Source organism: Leptonychotes weddellii, chromosome 8 (assembly GCF_054177405.1).
Source record: "Leptonychotes weddellii isolate Sample4059 chromosome 8, ASM5417740v2, whole genome shotgun sequence".
NCBI classification, from domain to species: domain Eukaryota; kingdom Metazoa; phylum Chordata; class Mammalia; order Carnivora; family Phocidae; genus Leptonychotes; species Leptonychotes weddellii.
The window spans coordinates 86,459,712-86,479,125 of NC_138376.1; positions in this window are offsets into that span (position 1 = coordinate 86,459,712).

The following is a 19,414-nucleotide window of genomic DNA, read 5'->3' on the forward strand; positions in this document are numbered from 1 at the left end:
AGAATAAATGATTTGCAAACGAGCTATCACGTTCTCCATTGTGGATAAGAATCTAAGTCAAAAAACAATGATATACTTTTCTTTTTACTTTCCTATTATCACAGGTATAAAGAAATTCCAAAGAGCTCTGCTATTTAGGGCTATCAGACAAAACACGAGGCTGCAAAGTTTTGTTGGTGCCCCAAACTCCCTCTTCAGTATCTCCCCTCAAATTCTTCCCCTCCTAGTCCATCCTCCAAACCAACCCACACATAAACATACTCCAAATCTGTCCTTTGAATCTTTATGAATATTTTGTATGTCGATGGCTAATAATCATGTTGAAACATTCTTCCCATAGCTGTAAGTATTTTGCCAGAATCAAAGCCATACACTTAAGGGTTAACAGCTCACTGGTGCAGTACCAGCCAGAGCAAAGACTAGGCCTTGGAACATGAGAGACAGAAAGACATTGAATTCTTAATTTTATTAACTGGGTGGACTGTTTAGCACCAAACCCGTTCTGGGAGAGCCCGGTAGTTAAATCTTCATTGCCAAGAGCTGCAGAAAAGAAAAATAGTTTCAATGGAATAAGTTGCTTTTACATCAACTAATCTACCAAATGATTTTGAGATAACATGGTAGAGTGACAAGTTTACAGAATTTGAAGACCAAGGTCCAAGTTCAAGGTAGCAACCACAAAGATTTTGATGTTAAAAGACAAAGATAGACACAAGGCGTGTTTATTGTGGAAATTTTGGAAGTGTGGAATTATACAAACACCCAAAGGAAAAAATGAAAATCACCTGCAACTATACTATTTAAAGAAATAATCCCTGTTATGATTTTGTTTTATATCCTTTCTGTCTTTATGTCATGTATAATTTAAATTTGCGTGTGTTTACAAAATTATGACTTGATCTTTTAATCAGTACATAACCATTATTTTTCATGCCATTACAATATTATTTTAAGGCATAATATCCAATCTTGGCTACACCATAATCTACTTAATCAATCTCCTGTCGTTGATATTTAGGTGGTTTCCAGTTTTTTACTATCATAATAATGCTTCAGTGAAAAGGATATCCTAGTACATAAAACATTCTATACACCACAGTTATTTCCTTGACATTAATACCTAGAAATGGAATTAGTAAGGCATAGGGACTTAATATTTTTTAAAACTGATACATCCAGCCATGTTGCCCTCCAAGAAGACTTTATCAATTTTATACTGCCACCAACAATCTGTTAAATGGCTTTTTTGCCTAAAACTTCATTAAAATAAATAATTTCATATCTACCCATGTGATGAGTTGAAATGTATCCTCTGCATTACTTTCCCACATGATTCATTTCTGCCAACCAATACAAAATTCAAATGTACAAAAATTGAATAATTAAGCAACACATCATTATGGGTTGCAAAGAAGACAAAAAATATAAAATGCCTTATTGTCCTTTGCTTTTTCCAACACTTCTCTCAATGGTATATATTCTTTTTATAATGCCCTTCACAGGGGTACACTGAATTGGACAGCCTGACTTAAGTCTAACAAACAACTAATTAAGACTAGATACTGAATGCTTTCAAAGTGCTAAATGATTTCCATCTTTGTCTCTATGGCCTCAGTATGAGCTATATATCTTTTATCAATAACATAAATAATGCTTATTTTTCCATTTCCACTCATTTTTGTAAAATAAAGCAAAATATGATAAGATATTCAAATAATTTTATGAACTATTATATGCATACAAGATACACTGCTGAAACCAAAATGATAGCAAACAGCACCAACTTGCCACATTTTAAAATACTCTTTTATCAATTAAACGTTCACATTAAATACAACAAAAGCAGTTTCGTTCTGTCACTGTATTAGGCACAACAGTCAAACCTAATCAAAGACATGGAACCTATATAATCTTATCAGTGCTTTATTTCCCACTCCCTTGATTGCTAAGGACATTGAACATGTGTCCCTAAGTGTATTGGTCATTTGTTGTTCTTTTGTGAATTTCCAGTTTATGTTCTTTGTCTATATTTTATTGGGATGTATTTAGTTGGCTTATAGAATATTATAAATGCTATTTACAAATTCAGAAAATAAAAACTGTCATAGTTAATTTGACTAATGATACCTAATTGGCCATATGCATTTAGATTTAGCTTATGGTGTTTATTAGGGATCTGCAGATATTCTTAATTTTTATGTATGCAATCAAATAATCTCAATGCTACCATTGAGATCTTTCTATGCTTCATTACTTTGAAAGATGATTCTATTCTATTTAGATCTACTTTCTTCAAGTTCTCTTTTTGGGAGGAAGAGGAATGGTTGTTTGTTTACATTTAATTAATTTAACTGCTATTGATTTTATAGCTTCTTTTAAGGTAGGAATTTAACTGTATTATACTTCAATTTGTAACCAATTAGTCCAGCACCATTTTTGACTAATCTATTTTCCTCCTGAATTGAAATGCTGTCTTATTTTTATACTAAGCATTCACATATATCTGGGCCTGTTTCTTAGTTTCCTACACTGCAGAATTTCTGTTCCTTAGAATTTCCTGTCTAGTTTTTTAAACATGTATTATCACAATCAGAATTATTTTCACTTTCTAATATATTTTCGTATCTCACAACCCAAATCCTCTTCCTTTCATTGTTCTGTTCTATAAGTTGTTTCGTTCGTATAAACTTTTGAATAATTTTGCTGAATTAAAAGAAAAATCCATTTGGGTTTTTATTAGAATTACATTCAAATTATGAATCAATACAGGAACATTTATACATTTGCTATGCTGAATTTTTCCCATCCAATGTCATGCTATTAATAGAACTCATAGAACCCTCCATTACTTTAAAATTTTATTTACAGTGCTCGGTTAAGTCTCCTGGCTTTCCGCATAAGGTTCCTGCAGAGCTTTAATCAATGTTCTTGCTATGTTTGTTATGATTGTGAATTTTTCCCTTTTTATGGAGACCACTTTACCTAGATTGCGAGGTCTCAAAAGACATAGAACTTTGGGAAAATTGTAGGCAAACTGGGACAGTTTGTCATACTATTTTATATTTCAACTGGTTATAACCAGTATATAAGAAAATTTATTTAAAAATATATTTATTTTGCTCCCAGCCACTTAACTCTACCCTAATTTTCAACAGAATGGTAGTTGATTTTATTGTTATTTTTAATTAGACTGTTATTTTATCTACAAATAGTGATAATTTCCAATACTTATAGTAACTTTTTTTCTTGCCTTATGGTACAGATCAGTATGTCCAGAATAATGTTGAATAGTAAATAATAATAGTGACATTCTATATTTCTTGGCCATTAGCTTGATTGATATTATTTACCAAGTTATAGAACTATTCTACTGTTTTTGTAAGACTTTGTGTAGGTTGCTGTTTCTCTTTGTTTTAAAATTAAACATGAATGTTTAACTTTATAAAACAAATTTGGAACTTTCTATTTCAGTGATCTCAATAGGGAAAACTTAGGGAGAAGTAAGGAAAATACTCTATGGGAGGTTATAGAAGAATCAGTCATGGGTTTTTTTTCAAATTAGACTATACTCTCACATACGTGAGATTCTGATCAATCCCATCACTTTCTTCTTTCCTAAGGTAAGAGGGGTGGTATGGATTACTCCTATTTTAGAATCAATGATGGTGTGAGCCAATTAAAAAAAAAAAAATTGCTGGGCGCCTGGGTGGCTCAGTTGGTTGAGCGACTGCCTTCGGCTCAGGTCATGATCCTGGAGTCCCTGGATCGAGTCCCGCATCGGGCTCCCTGCTCGGCAGGGAGTCTGCTTCTCCCTCTGACCTTCCCCCCTCTCATGTACTCGCTCTCTCTCAAATAAATAAATAAAATCTTTAAAAAAAAAATTGCTAACTGCCAAATAGACACTATAATTTTTATTCTTTTATCCAAAGATGTGATAAAAATATACTATTCCTAATATTAAACCATTCTTGTATTGCTAAAATACACTTCCCTTTTGTTTCAATAAACCACCAGATATGAGTCACAAAACTTTTCTCTATAAATAAGATCCTTTTGTAGATTTCTACGCCATCTGGGGACAGATGTTCATATCACTGTATCATCATAAATAGTGAAAGTAAGTTGGAAAATTAATTAGACATCTTTTTTCCTCTGATCTTAAACAATTTTATATATATTGTGAAACTCTGTTCCTTGAAAGTTTACAGAATTTCATCATGAAAGCATCTAAGCCATGCTTCTTTGGAGATAATTTATCAACAACTTCTGGTGGGTTCTTTTTTTTCCCTCATAATTATTGGACTCTTTAGTTTTCTATTTTAAGTCAATGTCATTACTTTAAATTTTTCTAGAAATTGTGCATTTCAACAAATATTGAGTTTACAAGTATAGATTTATTTTTATAATTTTAATCTCCTTTATATATAGTTATTTCAATTTCAGGTTCTTATTTTAGCTTTGATCCCCCGTTGATTAGATTAGCTAAAGTTTTGTCACTTTGTTGTTTATTTTGTTTGGTTAAAAAAAAAACTGCTTTTGGATTTTTTACTACTACTATTTGTTTCGTTTATGTATTTTCCATCTTTTTGTCTCTTGATACTTTGGTCAAGACACTTGGATGACTTCTTTCCTATTTTCCAGTTCTCTAATTCTGTTTTAATGAAACCTATCTATTCTGTTCTTACTTGCAGTTACCACATTTTTTTCAGTTCTCAAATTTCTTTTTAATTTAGCTATATTTTTTCAGTTTCCTGCTTAAATTCTCCATTTTTTCTCTTAATAAATGAATCACAGATATTTTAATATCCATGACTGATCATTTCAAAATCTGGATCAACTGTGGGTCTGATTTTATTGTCTGTTTAATTTTTTTCTCTTGGGTTTTGACCAATATGACCAACTTTTTTTTTTTTTTTAATGTAATGCTGGACATTGTATATGAAAAATAATTTGAAGCTCTGGACAATGTTGTCTTTTTCCAGAGAGGATTTACTTCTGCTTCTGGCAGTGAAATAAGGCAAAGGTATATCACTTTAATCCAGTTGATTAAAGTTGATTGAACTGACTCAAAACTGGTATCTTTTTTCCTTGTGACAGCTGACCAGTTAACCCATACTCCTAGGGTGTAACCTTTTGGGAGTTCCATTTGAAAGCCTGAAGTATTTCCCATGGCAACTCTTCTTTAGTGGGCTCTCAACTCTAGCTGGGGTCACCAGCCTCATCAGACCACCCCAAACTCTGCTCAGCTTCTCAGCCTCTCATATACTACTTTCTGCAAAACTTCTAGCCTCTCAGAATTCACCCATGCTTCTAATTAGCAAATGCCTTAAGATGAAAAGTGGTGCCAAAAATGTGGTTCATCTCTCTGTGCTCTTCTTTTCTCCAGGATCTTGGTCCTCAAGTCCTTGCTACCTTGGTAGATTTTCAATGTCTTCAAAAAGATTTTGTTGTTGATATTTAGCTTATTTAAGTTTTTCCAGTGTGTAGAATTGGTTTAAAAGTGAATAGTCTGCCATGGCCACAAAGGTATATTTTTCATTCTGTTTTCTCACCAGTTAATTTCTGCTTTTGTCTTTATCCATTTCCTTAGTACATTTTCTTTGGTTTGTTTTATTGTAGTTTTTCTTATTGAGTTGAATATTTAATCTGTTTATCTTTTCTTTAGTGCTTGTGATAAGGAAAAATCTGTGTCCTAAGATGGCTGACCGAGCCAGCAAGGGAGTCCCAGCCCCTGCCCTGGGGCTCTTCTGGGTTCTTCTCTCTGTTTTCCGCGGGCGCCAATCCAGGTTCCTCTCCCTGCCCCACTTCACACGTGCCAAGAGTGCCCAGTATGCGGAAGTAGAAGTGTATAAATTACCCCCTTTTGTTTGTGCTTGGGGTTCAGACCTTTGGAGATCACTCTCCTCTGAGCCTGCTGGAGTTAAATAAACTTCCCATCCTCCAAGATCTCCTAGTGCTGCTTGGTTCTTCCGTTGGGCAATCCAGTCCAAGTTCCATAACACTGGTATCATTGCCTTTAATGTAAATTCATTTTGAACTTATTAATTAAGTGTCCATGAATAGTGACCCAGCAAGGTCATAGAAACTGATGTGATGCCCCAAAATTAATCTAGTAAATATTTGATGATTTTCTACCTGGTATCAATTATCTACCTCCCACTTTTTAATAGCATTCAGATTTGGTTCACATATCTGTTATTCTCCCTCCAGCTGAATTACTTTGAGGGAAACTGATTTCACCTCCAATTCCAATCTTAGGCCCTGGAATAGTTTAAATGAAATGTCACATTTCATTTTTCAGGCCACAAAAATTGGTTCAGGTATATACATATGATCTCATCAATTTCAGTAAGAGTAATCTTAAGATCTTGTTTGAAATCCTAAGATACAAATACTTTTTCTCCCCTATATATGAGTAAGAGAACATCAAACACTGTTTTCTCTGGTATTTATCTTGCAACCATGACAGAAGCCTGCCAGGGACTAACACGATACATGCATGGAATTGGACAGAGCTGGAATAGTCACAGAGCAATTGACCCAGAGCCCTGATTAAACCATGCTGGAAGCCCACCTTCCAGCTGGACTTTTAAGTTACTGAGCCAATAAAGTCCTTTATTATTTAAGTCAGTTTGAATATAATTGACTTTTCTTTCATTCACAGCCAAATGCATTCTAATACACGAGTACCTAACAAACACTTTATGATGATGGTGATATTAAAGAAATTGAAACAAAAAACAAAAACTAAGCTTATATTATAGGACCATATCCACTGGCCCATTAAATAAAAAGGGAAGCCACTCAATTTTAGCATCTGGAATCTTATTTGTTTTGTTCCCCCTTGTATCTGCAGGACCTAGTCTAGTGCCTGACATTTTCCAATAAATAGTCAATAAATACATGTTGAATTAGTGAATAGTTTTGGATTTGAATACTGCTTTTTTTTTTTCCTAAAGATATTTCCATAGACTTTCAAGTAGTGGAAGAATAACATTTTCTCAGTGTGTAAAATGTCCCAACCCCGTGCCAAGGCGGGAATCTTAGCACTCATATGGCTTCATTCCAATGAAATACTTTTTTCCTAAGATTTTCCAGGTTCAATTAAAGGGTATGTGCATAAACAATGAGCATAAATCCCAGGTACTTATAACAATAAATTTCATGACATGTATTTTTATAGAGTATCAGTAAGAATAGTAGCAATGTGTAAATAATGTTTAACCAAGCCACAGGAGAGTTTGGTTCTGTCATTGGTAAAATAAATTAAATTAATGCTTCTAAGCTTACATCCAGTTCCAAAAATAATGAGTTTATGATCCTAAAGTTGTTCTTTTATCATCCAGATGATCAAATTCATTCACAACTCCAACTGTTCTTCTGATGGCTTCTGTGGCACTTTCACCAGCTAGGTGATCGAATTCAGACTGCAGAAACTGAACGATCTGGGATGTGCATGTCCAAAAACCAGGAGTACTTCAAAAAGGGACCTAAGCTCAAATGATTAGAGATAGCATGAATCAATACTCCTCCTTACCCAAAGGAGGCCTCACAAAAGATCTCTTTGGTGAAGTCTCGGGATGACAAGCACAGGGTGCAATATAAATCCAATCAGATACATTCCAAGTTAGAGCAAGGAGTCGAATTAAAATAAGGTTTACTAGCGTGGAACACACTGGGTTAGGGAGAAAAGAGAGGAGTCATCATATACTTAGAAGCAAACATAGTTCATGTTCTTATATTTTTCCAGTAGAGGAAGATTTGAGTCTATGCCAGGCCAGTTATAGCAAATGCTTGGCCTTCAAAATGTTTCCCACCCCAACATCTGCCACAGCAGAAGAGACAGGAGCCAGTAGGGGCTGTGGAGACTTAGAATCAACAGCACTGGATGGGGGAGGAGTGGCAAGGGTCCTGGGTAGCAGCACAGGTGGCAGCCAAGCGGCAACTTGCATGCCAGATGGGAGAGTGTCACATGCTGCCCTCTGGCATACACAAAGCCCATTTTAGAGAATTAAGGAAGCCCTGTACTTCTCAAATGAACATATGGTGTCAAAGAGGAAGGTATAAAATTTTACTTTGTGGAAGCTGATGAATAAAATCAAAATATTTCTTTTCTACTTACAGAAGAACTATAAATAAATGGAATTATCAAGTATGATTTTCTAATAAAGGAGACAAAAACTTCTACTGGAACTTGAAGAAAGAAATCTGCCTAAATGAGTTCATTCTCCAAGATGGCTACATCCAGCTTCCGTGTTCAATCCACCTCCTTTCTTGGCATTCATTTTCTCCCATCTTTATTCTAGCTGCTCATTTCAGGTCTAAGCTTTCCCCACAAGTTGCTATCGTGGAGTAGCTTTTCCAATCCACCCACATTCTTGTAGGCATGGTCATGGATCCCTTCAAATAGGAAATTGCTACTTTAAAGATACAGGACACTTAAAGCCAAGGCAGTTGAAAAGATGTCATTGTGAGTTAATACAACAGACAAACAGAATCTGGAAAGAATTCTTTCCAAATGTATTTGGACATGAAGAAAGAAGTGGGTCAGAAAATTATGACCTCTGTATATTTAGCCTAATCTACATCCTCATTCCAGACAACTAATTGTGAGCTATTGAAAATGAAAATCTAAAGAGAATGTCATAAAAAGACATTCTCATAGCTTCTCTGAAGATTCCATAAATAGATTAGAAATAATCTCCAGGGGACCTTTGCAACAGCTTGTGGACTGGTAGCAGTAATTAACAAAATCCAAACACAATGTAATCTACTTAAACACCGTCACCATTTCTTATTTTTCCTTGAAATTGTGATTATTTCTTGCTAGCTTTCTTGGCTCAAAAGATATGTTTAAATTGCCCTACTTCTATTCCCTCTATATCAAAAAGGAAAAAAAAAAAAAAATGTAGCTTAGTGAGCCAGAAAGGAAAACAACATTTCTGTAAGTATATAATCTTACTTTAAAACTGGCAAAGCAAATAGAAGTGACTAAAAATATTATATCTTTGATCTCTACATTCATTACCTCTATGTGAAAGCATATAATACGTGATAGTTGCAGTAATCAGGTCTTTGTTTCACACTAAATGTAAAAAAGTCCAAGCACAAATCCTAAAAAAAGGGGATTTTACTTAGATATTAGGAAGAATTATCTTCCTTTAGGGGATTCTGAAATGCTGGAAGAGGAAACAAGGAAGTTTATGAAATTTTCTTTTTTATGAGATTATACAGAAGAAAGTAACAATTTTTAAGGACAGTTTATCAACAATATTTCATAAAGAAATAAAAAATATGAATTCTCTCATATCCCATAAACTCATTGACAGCATGACACTATAGTTTGTTTTTTTAATGAAGGGTGAGGACATTCTTTATTACAGAAAATATTTGCCTATGAATAGTTCATAAATGCTCTAGACTAAATTATGAATTTGCTTTCTTCTTTTGAGTAGCCAGAGGATTCTGAAAATTATTCCAATAGTAACCATCCAGCTAATAAAATGAGGTTCAGAAAGCAATTAGGTTTCTAAGCCACCGGTAAGCGTGTGTATAAAGTACAAATTTCATGTAGCCCCCTTCAAGGCACATTTTTTGTTTCACTATGATACCTAAAAAAATATGTATAATTTTTCAATGTGTGTGAATGTGATTGTGTGTTCAAAACTAGCATTGAAATTAATAAGGGATTTTGATCTAAACACTGTTCTAATACACAATACTAACACAATACCTGTATTAGTTTCCTAGGGCTTCTGTAATAAAATACCACAAACTGGGTGGCTTAAACAACTGAAATTTATTGTCTCATAGTTCTGGAGGCTAGAAGTCCAAGATCAAGGTGTTAGCAGTATCGTTTCCTCCTGAGAGCTGGCAGAAAAAATCTGTTCCATGCTTCTCACCTAACTTCTGGTGGTTTGCTGGCAATCTTTGTCATTCCTCAGCTCAGAGAAGCATCTAGATCTAGATCTAAACCAATCTAGATCTCTACCTTCATCTTCACATGGTATGCTCCCTGTGTGCATGTCTGTGTTCAAGTGTCCTTTTTTTTTTTATAAGGACATTAATCATATAGGATTAGGGGCCACCCTAAAAACTTCATTTCAATTTGATTACCTTTGTAAAGACTCTATCGCTGTATCATGTCATGTTCTGAGACTAGGAGTTAGGATACCAACCTATCTTTTTCAGGAGGTTGGGGGGTGGGGATAGAATTGAACCAATAACATATGCCCTAAAAGAATGATTACCTCGATAGTCTGGAAGATAGAAAAGCAAGCAAGCATATTTAACCAAACCAGATGTCTATATTTATTTATTATACAAAGATTAGTCCTCTATAATACCAAAACCCATGGGCATTTTAATTCTGTCCTCAGATTGAGCTAGCTCACCGATTAGTGTTTCAGAGATAAATAACCCATTGGTTACCTTTTTAAAATTCAATTTTCATAAAATTGAACAGACAACGCGTAGACACAGCAAAAACTAAAACTGCCAGACCACTGGAATGACTCAGAGCTATAATCACAGGTCACAGAGGCACAACATTTTGTTCTAGTGATGAATATCAAGTGGACCTCACAGAGAAAACTCTTAAAATCAATGGTTTCACTGTCTGATGTATGCAGATTACTTCAAGCACTCCCTGACACAGAATTTTTCCAAGTTTTGTATTACAGTAGTTAGTTTATATTGACAGAATAGAATAGAAAGTAGAAAATATTACAACTGAAAGGGGATTTCAAAATTGGCTAGTCCAATTATAGATCTGAAAACTATGTGTCTGAGCAAGTAAGTGATTTGTTCAAGGTACTCTAGCAAATTGGAAGAGAGCCAGGAAAAGAACCTGAGATTTGGCTTTCCCTCCAGGTTCATGATGTTCCGCTGCGATACCACCATCGCATCACCTTGTCTGAGAATCACCTCTCACACTCAGAGTTAGACCCTCAATGGCTACATGGAGCCTAGAAATAAGTTTAGAATCTGTCACAAAGGTCATGATCTATGTTTGCACAGGCTAGAACTACAATCACCCTCATGGATTCACACAATAGCTGTGTTGTCTTAGAGCTTTATTGAAAATATACTATATACTTTTATTATTGGAGTCGTCTGCTTCCCCCTTTAAATCTTGAGTTCTCCTTAGATTATGGCTATGACCACCATATTTTCAAATCTAAAAATCAGGATACATGCTCTAATAGGAAATATGTTTATCCCAATATGTTGTCACAAAACTCAGTGTTTGTTTCAAAATGACCCTTTTCTGAAAGTCTCAAATTGGTTTGGATTCTTATGCACATATGAGTGTTACATTGACATTCATGGTGTTATATGGCAATGGAACAGTTGGAAGGAATATTTAAAGCCAAGATTGCCCTAGATTGCCGGTGGGGTGGGGCTAAAGAGCTATCACGACACTATGATTATGGCAAACAAAAGATTAGAAAAGCTTGAATGTGTGGGGAAGTGAGAATGATTATAATGAGGGCTCTACAAAAAACATGTTGTTGTTGTTTTTCAGTAAGTGACAGGTGACAAAAATACCAAAGTGAATAATATGGAGTCATTTTTGTACGGGGATAAATATATCACTCATCAGGGCTGGGAGTAGGGCAAATGAGGCACCTAAGATGAAACATTTAAGGAAATAGTCACTTTTAACTCACTTCATGATGGATGGAGTACCTCCTTAAATGTTATGTTCCGGGTGCCTCTCACCTCACCCTGGTCCCAACCGGCTCTCATACATCCCCCAGTGGTTCTTGAGAGAAGCATTGTTACAATACTATATATTAATCAATGTGCATAATGATTATTCTGAATCATTGAGACACTAAATTACTACAGTAATACTCTCTAATAAGAGTGGGAAACACACTTAAAAGTTCTAAATAATTTAAGTCTTAAGTTTTGGCAAACAAACATTAACCTCAAATTCTCTGAAATATGCAGTCAACCAGAATGCCTCATCCCTGATACCACTACATGACGGGCAATTATTGTACATTATTGTTGATACATTATATGTAGACGAGCTTTCCCCTTTTCTGATTGCTCCAGAGCAGTCACCTGACCCAAGCTGGGTCCATCAAATTCTACCTTCAGAGAATTTGAAATTTAGATCCAGAGATTGGAGGTCACCAGAACGTGAGCATACTTACCGCCAACTTGTAGAGACTGGGTGGACACATTCCAGCAGTCAAGGTGCTGGCACTTCCTTCCTGGTCTAAGCTGTTCACCACTTAGGGTCCATATGATGGCTCATCACCTTTTCAATAAATCCCCCTTTGGGCTGAAGTTTGCCATTAACTTCTTCCTTGTAACTCCCAAAGCTGAAACAGAAACAGATTCTCCTCCATGGCAAGAATTGTGCTAGGAGCTAGGGTAATGAGGACAGACATAATACAGTTGCCACATTTGCACATTTCACAAAGCATCAATCAATGCTAAATGTGGTATTACTCTAACCTCTTTGATTATTCCATAACTAATATAAATGGGCCCATATCTTATCTTCCTATGAAGAATCCCCTTGGTGGTGTTTGATACTGGAAATTCTGAGAAGATAGAGCATATATAAAGCTGTATCGTTATGTGTATTAAATATAGGTTTTAACTAATGCTGATAACTTCATTCGTTTAGCTGTAGGATATAATCTCTTAATAAAATGTTGTTTCATGTAAGATAGCATTTGATCCTAGTAAAACTTAAATATCAATTGGAGGCATTTTGGAGAAAAAAATATATATATTTTTTAGAGAAAAATTTATTTTAGAGAAAAAAAAAAAAAAAACCCATAAGGTTCCCAGGTAGTTAACAAGGAAGAAAGGAAGGAAAGTATTTTAAATGCAAAACTAATATTTAGTGAATGTTTTTCATACTTTGAAAATACATTTTGCTTTAAACAGGCAAAAATCTCAGCAGCTGGAAACCTGTTATATGTTTAATTAAATGGCCCACACATGTGTTTATAGTACACAGAACTGTGTGGCCTGTGAACAGCTCCCTGGGGTGAATGGTCAGACTTTTGCCTCATTGAACTCCACTCTGGAGGTCATGGGAAAGGGGGTGCTTATTTGAGTTTTCTCCTTCCTAGTTCCACATTTCCTCCACCAGCTACTGGCGTACAAACAAACTCATGCTCCAAAGGTGACGGACTCCACTGACCTAATCTGCCCCAAAGTGCCAGACCTGTCCACACATCCTCTGGATTAGACCAGCACGCCCAGCTCACCCTGAATTCCCCTAAGGGATGGCACAGCCTGCCTCCCCCAGGCCAGGTTCATCTGATTGATTTGCCTTTTGCTCTCTTCTTCCCCTGGGAAGGGAGATCCTCCGCACTGACTGGGGTAAAGAGAATGAAGCGGAGATGCTGATTCTTCCTTAATGAGCTCAAGTTCTCCAGATGGCAGCAAGCGCTCGTCATGCAAATTCTTGGCAGCAGGGAGCCTGTCAAGTGGCTACTGCTGCTTATTGTTACCACCACTCCCCCACCCCCTCCACACAGACGCAGAAGAAATACCATCTGTCTACTGTAGGGCTGAGTGGTACTTTCCAAGTCCTGTAGTCGGTGCCTCTTAGCAGCCCTGTGCTGTACCCGCAGCCCAAACATGAGTTGCCTCAAGATGGCATCCAGTCTGGGGAAGCGCTGAGCCGGGGAGGTCCACCCCAGCTGGCAAGGCCCTCTCCTCCCTGGCCTGGCCCCCACCTGGCTCCATGCAGGGGCAGTTTGCTAGCAGATTTCTCACAAGATATTTATGTAATAAAAATAGCAAAACTGGTTCTGTTTATCCCTGCAGATTCTGAGAAAGGAACAAGATGAACTGAATTAGCAGCATGTCTCCATCCCTAGTGACTGATGGAGTAGAGAAGAGAACTGGTTCAAGAGTGCACTGTGGAAGTGAAAAGCACAGCCGTAAAGAGAAAAAGATGCCTGGATCATGGAGATGATTTCTTTTTGCTTTCCTTTCTCTCTCACAAACATCGTAACTCCTGAGTAATAATGAACTCTCCTTAGATGTAAAGGTCTTTATGTACACAGGAAAGCTGTCACTCCAAAGATTCCAGGCTCTAGGGAAGGCTCAATACCTGGTCCATCGCCGAGTCCCGGGACCATTGCAGTCATTTCATAACTGTTATTTGTTATTTTTGTTGTTTTATTTTTTGTATACAAATGCAAGTGAAAGCATAATCATAGTATGCCACATCATTTCCTCATCCCTAATGTTTTCTCCAGAGGTATGGGAGTAAGTTGTTCATATGCTTAAATTCAAGTCACATGACCTTCCTCTATTTGTGCAAATCTCCTCTTTTATTACTATTTTTTTAATTTTTAGTATTAATCCCCCATAGACATAGACATCAACATCCACAAAGTTATGTGTAATCTCTGCCTTTCTAATTGACCTTCCATATATTTCCTTAGATAAACATCCCTGAAAAATGTGCTATGTTTACTTTGTGTTCTTTTTTTTTAAAGTTATACATGTATATGTATATACAGTTATATATAACTATACATTGTATCATTCCCAACTTTTTCAACCAATATAATGCTTTTAGTTCTACCCCTGTTGCTATCTTCCCCACACAGGATGTCACTTTCCCATAAAGAGCCTCATTCTACCCTGCTTTTCACTCTGCTTTTGGGAGGTGGAGTGACTTCTTCATCTGTAATTTGAGAATGGTTGGTATGCTCTGCTCTGTTCTGCCTGCTTCCTCATCGGCCCAGGCTACCTAGGGAGTTGTTCGCTTTATCTTCTGCTCAGAGTTGAAGAGTCTCCGTACTTTGGTTTTCAATTACTGTACCCCTTTTGTCTCACATTAAACTATATCTTCCAGTACTCTGCTATTAGTACTAAAAGCAGTGTGTAGATCTCCATCTATTCTTGCTTTTATTCCACAGTGTGTTCAGAAGTAAGGAAGGGGATCATTCTTTACTGGGGGGCCTCCTGAGAGACCCCAATAGCTTTGGTAAATCTTACACATGATACTTAGATATTCCTCTAGTGATAAATATGTGTAGTTGCCTCCTACCCTTTGGCTAACATAACTAACATTATAATGAACAGATCTTTCTATTGAAGTGGAGAGAGTTCCTCTGGTGTGTACATCAAGAGTGGGATTGTTGGATCATAGTTACATGAATAGTTAATTTCACCAAATACTGGCCATTATTGACCAAAGTGACTACATCATCTGCCCTCCACCAGCAGTTGATGTTATGAAGCTTTCTAAATTTTTGTCAGTCTGATAATGATAGCTCACGATTGTTTAAATTAGTCAGTATCTGCTACTTACAATTTGATCCCTAGCCCCATGCTTCTGTGAATTCCATTTATTTTAATCAATTGTTCCTGAATCTACAGACTTTTTTACTTATTTGCAGAAAACCAACTTACACACTGTATGGGTCTATGTAATATAATTATCACTTGTTGGTTTTCACATTATAAATATCTTCTTTTAATCTATACCTGCTTGTTAACTTTGCTTATGGAGTCCTTTGTTAAACAGAATGTTTATATTTGGATTTTGCTAAATGTATCTTTTCCTCTTCTCATTTGTGCTTTGGACATTTTGGGGGATTCCCCAAATGAAATCACAAAGTTAAACTTCTATAGTTTCTGGGGTTTTTTTCATAAATGCTTTAGATTTTTGTCTTTCAAATTTAGAATTTTTCTTCTTTTGTTTTTATGTGGTATAAAGTATGAATTTCAAATTCATTTTCCTTCATGTGGTGATGTAATTCTTCTGTTGCTTAAAGAATCTATCTTTTCTAATTTATGATGTCACCTTGATCATATTCTTTCTCCTCTTCCTGGACTCTATTCTATTCCATTATCTACCTACATGTTCCTACGCTAGTACCACATTTTTTTAACAATAGTTTTGTGATATGCCTTAAGTTCTGTTTGGACAAGTCCTTTCTTGGCTCCTTTGTAAAAATTTCTTTAACTATTCATGGACCTTTATCTTTCTACATTCCTTTATTTTAGAATCAATTTTTAAAGTTAACTCAAAAATCCTCCTTAGATTTTGACTGGATTAGATATAATGAATAGATTAAATTATGGAAATTTGAAATACATATGTAATATTAAATATATCTTTCATTTTACTCAAGTCTTTTTGTCCATTTATTATGTTAATAAATAGCATATTGATTCTTTTGAATTTTCGGTTATATATAATTAAGGACATTTTTGTCTCTACCCTTCTAGTACTTGTTTGCTATTTCTTTTTTTATCTTATTTCACTGGCTAGAAGCTCCCAGAATGTTTTCTTATCAGAATTGAATGTGGACATCCTTGTCTTCTCCCCAACTATAAATGGGCTGGACCTGGAACTCCTCCTTTAGAGCTGATATTTGCTGTAGGTTTTTGTCACATAGCTTTGTCATACCTAGTATTTCTTATGAACTGAAATAGTTCAAATCATTTGGTGACACTTCAAAACCATAAAAGTCTACACTTCCAAGTAGACCATTACAAAAAAGTGAGTGAGTTTATCTCAGAATACTAGCAATCAAAAATGTTTTCATCATCTTGTTGACATCCACTTCATCAGATATGAATCCAAAATCTTTTTGATAGTATTTTGTATCCATTACTTTTATTTGCCTCTCACTTGAAAAACGTAAGTTTCAAACACAAAAAGCATTTGCTTTCCTCTAATCCAGTAGTAACGGGGTAACATACCTAACCTCGGTATGTTCTAACAGTGGAGCTTCTAATCCTAGTTTCATCTTTGATCACCAGCCTTGAACTACTTATAAGACTAATGTTCCCACATTTGTTCCACTATCTGAAAATTCTCAAAACACTATACTATATTCAAATCTCTGTCCCTTGGTTCCTTTCTCTTTGTCACTTTTCTGTTTTTCCACATAGCTACACATCTCATAAATTTAGGTCTTCATTTGTTTCCTTATATTTGGGATTATATATATGTCAAGTGGTTTTATTCCTTTCTTCAAAACCTCATTCCCTTCCTTGATAATAAGGAAGTATGATTTCTTACTACCATCAAATCCTTTCTAAATGGGAGAATGAAAGGATAGCATAAAAGACGGTGCTGTAAGTATATACTAACCCTTACATTCAAATGTATAGAGTAGAAAGATTGTGTTGCTGTTGTTTTCTGTATCAGTTGGCATGGATATTTAATAAATACAAGTTCAATTCAGTTCAATTCAATTCTCAGTGATAGTGAAGACATATATGCTGGAAAAGACATAGTTTAGTGGTTCTTAAATATTAGCATATATCAAAATCATCTGAGGGCTTATTAAAGCATAGATTTCTAAGCTTCACTCTAGAATGTCAGATTCAGAAGATCTAGGGTGGGGCTACATATGCTTTTCTAATAAGTTTCCACGTACTGCAGCTGGTGGTGGTCTAGAGAACCACTTTAGCATCCCTTGACATAATTACTTTCATTTAATATTGATCTTCCCACAGACAAGTTAATTTTTTATTCCAGATACAAGTTGTATTTTGTGTCTTGAGCCAATAACCATTACATCTTAAACTTATTTCAGTTTCTCAATGTATTTTGCTGAAGTATATGAAATTATTGCTATTCATCCATTTTTAAGCATCAAAATTGAAATTGCATATGATTTAACCTAATAGTAGACTTTACCAAGAGAGGCTTTTTAAGACATTTATTTCTATGCAGACAAAAAAGCCTCCTGATTATAACTTTCACATAATTACCCCTAGTCAATTTCTCAGGTGGAAGAGTCTAGTTAGCTTCTCCAGGCTCTTCCTAAGTTCCATAGAGAAGGTTAATAGAGAGAAAATGTTCTTTGCTTAAGATAAAGTTTAGAAAATTATAAAATTCTTAAAAACCAAATAATGTATCTTTATAGGAGTAGACCATAGCCTTTAAGGTTAACTTTCTTTGTTAGGTTGCTTTTCAAGTCAAAAAAATAAAAATAAATATCCCTTATTTATTTATTTTTGTCTTCTTTTTTTTATTATTATGTTCAGTTAGCCACTGTATTGTACATTTTCAGTTTTTGATGTAGTGTTCAATGACTCATTAGTTACGTATAACACCCAGTGCTCATCACAGCACATGCCCTCCTTAATATCCATCACCCTGATACCCATTCCCCTACCCCTCCCCTAAAAGTATCCTTTAATATGCCAGACAATTCGCATCAAACAATAGTTTTATGGGTTAATTATCAAGAAAACAGAAGTAAGTAAATAGACTAATATTTCTTTAAGATATATTAGAGGTTTAAAAATCATAGCTAACAAGGCATATCCAGGGGTGCCTGGGTGGGTCAGTTGGTTAAACGTCCAGCTCTTGATTTCAGCTCAGGTCATGATCTCAGGGTCATGAGAAAGAGCCCAGTCAGGCTCTGCACTCAGTGGAGAATCTGCTGGAGATTCTTTCTCTCCCTCTCCCTCTGTTCCTTCCCCCACCCCTCACTCTCTTGTGCTCTTTCTAAATAAATAAATAAAATGTTTAAAAAATAATAAAAATAAATAAAAAGCATAGCTAACAAGGTATCCAGCATTGTTGTCTTTAACTCAACATGCTAAAAAGAAATTTAATTTAAAAAATACAATTATAGGGATGCCTGGGTGGCTCAGTCAGTTAAGCATCTGCCTTCAGCTCAGGTCATGATCCCAGGGTCCTGGGATCGAGTCCTACCTTGGCTCCTTGCTCAGCAGGGAGCCTGCTTCTTCCTCTGCTTGCTGGTCCCCCTGCTTGTGCTCTCTCTCTCTCTGACAAATAAATAAATAAAATCTTTACAAAAAAAAATACAGTTATGCAGGGGTTCCTAAGTGGCATAGTCCATTAAGCTTCCAGCTCTTGGTTTCAGCTCAGGTCCTGATCTCAGGATTGTAAGATCAAGCCCTCCATCGGGCTTGCGCTCAGCGCAGAGTCTGCTTGAGTTTCTCTCTCCCTCTCCCTCTGCTCTTGCCTCCCATACTCTCTCTCAAATAAATAAATAATTCTTTTAAAAAATACAATTATATAAATTGGAATATTCTCCTGAAATTTTCCCTTTTTCACATTCTTTTTTAAGTCAAATATATGCTTTGTACTGTGCTCAGGTGCACAACAGGATATTTGATGTTGTGATCTATTAAGAGAACAGTTCTTATGTTCAAGACCTTGAGAATGAAGTTCTTGTTCACAGGAGAGTTTTGTTCGGTTTCATATGTAGAAAATCAATTTGTGAGTCTCAAATGCAACCAATATCTAAAGACAGGCTTGAGCATTTATCTATCACAATCATATATAATAAATTGTACCTATCTTCTTAATAACTGCTAGTTAATCAGATTAATCAAGTCTTTGTCATACCCAATTCTGCTGCCAGTGTATAGCCAATGATTCTACATCTTCACATTTAAATTGATAGTAGCTGGGAAATTGGAC